Genomic DNA, 4,799 nt, shown 5'->3' with positions numbered 1-4,799 from the left:
CCACTTACTTGCCTCTCATGATGCTGAGTAGAGAGTAAGATTACCGACTTGCCCCTTTTTGGAACATAGTAAACTACAATCAAGTCATTTGTGAAACCAAATATTGAAGAATGAACTTCTTTCTTTCATTCTGATAGGCAAAAATCTTTAAATACTTTGTAAAACATTCATTTCTGACAAGTAAGAAGATAAGAAGACATTTCATACCAAGCGGGGTAGTCTCACAACTCCACCAATACATCTCATCAATAATAACCATAAAAACAAAAAAAATTGGTCAGTCATGAGTGTGAATACAATTTCAATCATTTTAGGACAAAGTCATGTAACCATGAATATGTATCTCTTCAGATAACATTATTGAAGGGAAAAAATCAATCTGGGGTAGTGAGAATACCCCACTTTGTAATGTGAGGCTTAGTCAGGCTTGCAATTTGGTGCTTTTTTTTCTTCAGCAATACAGATTGTTACATCTTCAGGTTTCCTTGTAGTTAAATAAGTGCTTGTGTAGTAATAAAAGTTTATGAACTAATGATCATTGCAGATTGTTACATTTCATTTTGTCTTATGTGGAATAATTTATAGTTCATTATGCTTTAGTTTGTATTCAGGTTAAGTTGTTTGGCGGTTGGTTTGGTGAGTTTTTATTTGCATAACGCTTTATATTTAACATAATTGTTGGTTCATATGAATGTATGTAAAAATGAGAAATTAATTTTTTTTTTAATAAAAATTAATGACGTCGATTATAATAATGTATAAAAGCATTAAAAAAAAAATATTGCCGAAACCCGGGATCGAACCAGGGACCTTTAGATCTTCAGTCTAACGCTCTCCCAACTGAGCTATTTCGGCTTGACGAATGTTTTATTCAATATACACTTCTACAATGAGATGATATTTATTTTTCTCATTGAATTTATAATGTGCTGAAATAGTTTTTTTAGCATCATTTTGATTAGATTTAACAATTTGGCTGTTAAATTTTCAATTGCTAATTATTTAATTGCTTTACAGATTTATCACTTGTAAGTTCTTATTAGTAAACAAAAATCATTGTAATTATTTTTGGCCATAATACAATGAAATTAAAATAACTATTAAATTTAAATTATATGTTCTGTATAAATAAAATTAAAAGTATTATTAAAAATTAGATTATGTTGAAACCTTTCTATTCTTGTAATAGTACACCATTTTTCTTTTGTGATCATTTTTATTTTTACCTAGCAAAAAATATTAAGAATGTTTAATATCTGCTTGGGGCTAAATTTATTTATTTTGCATGTACTAGAAATCAAATTATTAAATTTTTAGATATTGAATTATTATTTTTAAAATACTGGGATTTTTCTTCCAATAATCTTTCACAGCTAATCACGAGTTCTTTCTTGAGAGGAGTTATTGAAAGTAGTCTAATGATGCTCTTAAAAATTATGAGCTCTTTAAAGTATGTAATTGAATAATATATTTTGTGTTTATGTAGATTTCATATAGAGTTGTTGACTTTTTATCTATAGTATGTACATTTTTTTTCTTCTGGTGAACATCTTTGTATTTATGTTCTGTATCTATGGGGTAATTTGATAAACTTGAGTATTTTGTTTTGTCCCTGTATATGTTTTATATCCGTACATGAATGTGCACCCAGTCTGCCCAGTTTAGTACTTAGTACAATATGAACGTTTTGCTCATGATAGTTGTTGAATATTATTTTAACTATATATATACTTTATACATCTACTTTTAAATATTTTACATTACTCAGAATGGTCACTAAGAGAACTGAGAATATGTTGAAATAAGTGTTTTAAAATATTTTTTTAAATTTTGTTTGATTTTTCATTAAGAAAGTTTAAGATTAGTGGACTGTAGTATCTTGGATACTACCCCAGTTGGTGTAAGTACTTTGACCAACTGTTTTAGTTTAGTTCCTGGTTACCTTTAAGTGAGAATTAAAACTGCACTGAAAAAACGCAATTCAGATACCTTTTTTTGAAGTTTGTTCATTTCTACCATTACCACTTCTGTTTTCTATCTTAGCTCTTCTGGCAACATAGGATGTAAGTGATGAGCAATGGTGTAATTTAAATTTCTTCAAAAATGAAAACGTAATTTCAGTAGTTAATTCATTGGACTGCAATTTGATTCTGTAGCTAATTCACTAGACTGAAATTTGGTTTGTACTTATATTGTGTTCGTGGTTATTATGAAATTTACCATTAATATACATCAGTACATATATAAGATATATGTTTATCTGATTATCATATCATTATATATTTGTCCTGCACAATATTCATTCCAATTATCTTAATTTAATTAATTGATATTTAAGCAATAGTTTTTAATAAACAGTAAATTATTGTAACTACTGTGATCATAGCAATGAAAGTTACAGTGTTAGACAGTGTAGAGAAACTGGTTTGTACTTTCTCAGAGTATATATGTAAATTAAAATTCCTCATTCTGGTACAGCCACAGAAACTGTCCACTTATACTTAAACAAAAACAAAACCATTTAATTTCAAAATTAATAGATTTTAAGATACTTTAATTATACATATATATAAAAATCATGTGCCTTACAAATTAATTTGGTACATCTCTAGATCGTTAGTTAAGAATTATACAGTGAATTCACTATTATCCCTTTGTGGTTTAGTTTTTGTCTCAGAAGGACTCTTTTCTCTTCTGGGTTGAAGTTTTGCTGAACTGTTTCCAGTTTTGGATGCATCTGGAGCATTCTTTTCAGGAGCATTCTTTTCAGGAGAATTATTTGCATTATTAGGCTTTGTTTTACTTGCCGTACCCTTTTTTGCTTTGTTCTTATTAGCTCTCCTACTGTTTCTAGTAGAGTTACGCCTACGACTATTCTTTTTCTTGGCTTGTTCTTTAGAGTATCTTCTCATAATTTTTAGTGCCTGTTCTGTAGAGATTTTACTGAATTTTTTCCTACCTTTACTTCCTATTTTACTTCTCGTTGAGGATTTTCTTTTGTTTCTCTTACGTTTGTATTTAGTTTTAGTATGTGTACTTCTTAAATTTCGTATAGGTAACCAACTATAATTAGGTATTTTTTCTATCTTATTTATTTGGAATAAACCATTTTCTTCTATTAACAGTCCTTTTTCAATCCCTTCTATCACAGCCTTTTTTATTTTTAAAGCCACATCTCTTTTTGATGGATTATCTAATCTTCTGACAACATAATCTATAATTTGTTTAATACTTGCACCTCTTGTTTCTCTTAAATTTTTAACTGCTATAAGTACTTCCTTCATTTTATTTTTTCTTTCAGGTAAACTTGTCTCTGAGTTTACAAACAATTGATTATAATACATTTTATTTTTCAAATTATAAACTAAAATTTTGAAACTATTCAATCAATTTATATGTTTATAAATAAAATTGTGTAATTTGTTTCTATGGGGATAAATTAAATTTAAGGAACTATTTTCAATTTTTTACTGTGTTATTTAAAAAAGATTTTTGTTTAATTAATAAAATCTGATAAAATTTCTGATAAAAAAATTTCTGATGTTTAGTTTAGTTGACATATATAGATAACTCTCTGTAACAAAAAGTAACACTTGTTTTAAAATAATATATTCTTTTTCCTTGCTTTTATTCTGTACAATTCTATAAGAGATTAGAAATTTTTAAAGAAATTAGATTGTCCATAGATAATTAAAAAAATGTAATTGTCACTATATCAAAGAAAGCAAATAAATTTTAGAATTTCTGCACCATCAATATTACATATATGCATTAAAAATATTCACTTGGATAATTTATTAGGAAATAGAATATACACTGGAAGGCATACCAGATAAAGACCAGTTTGGTTTCAAGAACATCACTAGCAGAAGGAAGATCATTCTGTTTCTCAGAATAATCTTAGGTTTTAGAAAAATAAAGCCACATACTTGACATTCATAGTCAAGTAGCACTTTATGATAGTGAAATTTTACAATGTAAAAAAGAGAAAGGAAGAATAGAAATGGTTAAAACGGTCTTGTAGAGGTGATGTAGGTTGGTGGGTCATATAATTAAGACATCCAGTTTTACTTAACCTAGTGACAGAGGTATATGTGGAGAGGAATAAATGTAAAGGAAAACAAAGGTTAGAATTTATAAAACAGATAGTATGTAGGATATGGTAATACATTAAAAAAAAGATTAGCCCAAAACAGAAAGGTATGAAGAATGGTATCAAATGAGTCGACTGACTTGTGATTAAAAAAAAAAATTGTGTCAACTTTAAAAAACTGATGTCAAAGTACAATTGAAAAAAATTTCTTTAGTTTACACTGCAGTTTTATGTATAAAAGCATACAGTAAAATATACTTTTAATTTTAATTTAAATGAGAAAGGCCTAAAAAATTATTATACGTTTGAAAAAATGACTGTGATTTCTTGAGAAAGAAACACAAAGATGAGAAACGATAAAAATTAGATAAAGAATTCAATTGTAACACAAACACCCACCCACACACACACACACACACACACACATGCATGTGCACACACACACAGTTATATACAATGTAATAACTGTCCTATTAGATAAAATAATAAAACAAACAAACCTTCTCAGAATGATTAAAACAAACCTTCTTCATGTATAAAGTGTTTTCAAAGCACAAACAGGATGTATCTTTAACAAATATTTAATGAATCCTTAAAAGTAATGTAATAGAAATTTAGAAATAATATTTACAATTTATATCAGTGAAACAAATGAGAAATACAACAATCATGTGTATTCTTGACTTTTATTGAAAATGAGCTACAT

The 4,799-nt window shown here is 27.5% G+C and overlaps 1 non-coding gene across 1 annotated transcript; it reads right to left on the bottom strand.

Moving 5' to 3' along the window:
- Nucleotides 1-782: 782 nt before the first annotated feature.
- On the bottom strand, nucleotides 783-855 carry TRNAF-GAA (transfer RNA phenylalanine (anticodon GAA)). The gene has a single exon. It is a non-coding gene; the product is annotated as a tRNA-Phe (tRNA).
- Nucleotides 856-4,799: the final 3,944 nt, after the last annotated feature.

Source organism: Lycorma delicatula, chromosome 9, assembly GCF_047948215.1.
Source record: "Lycorma delicatula isolate Av1 chromosome 9, ASM4794821v1, whole genome shotgun sequence".
In the NCBI taxonomy this organism is placed as follows: Eukaryota; Metazoa; Arthropoda; class Insecta; order Hemiptera; family Fulgoridae; genus Lycorma; species Lycorma delicatula.
This window is presented reverse-complemented; position numbering and strand designations above follow the sequence as displayed.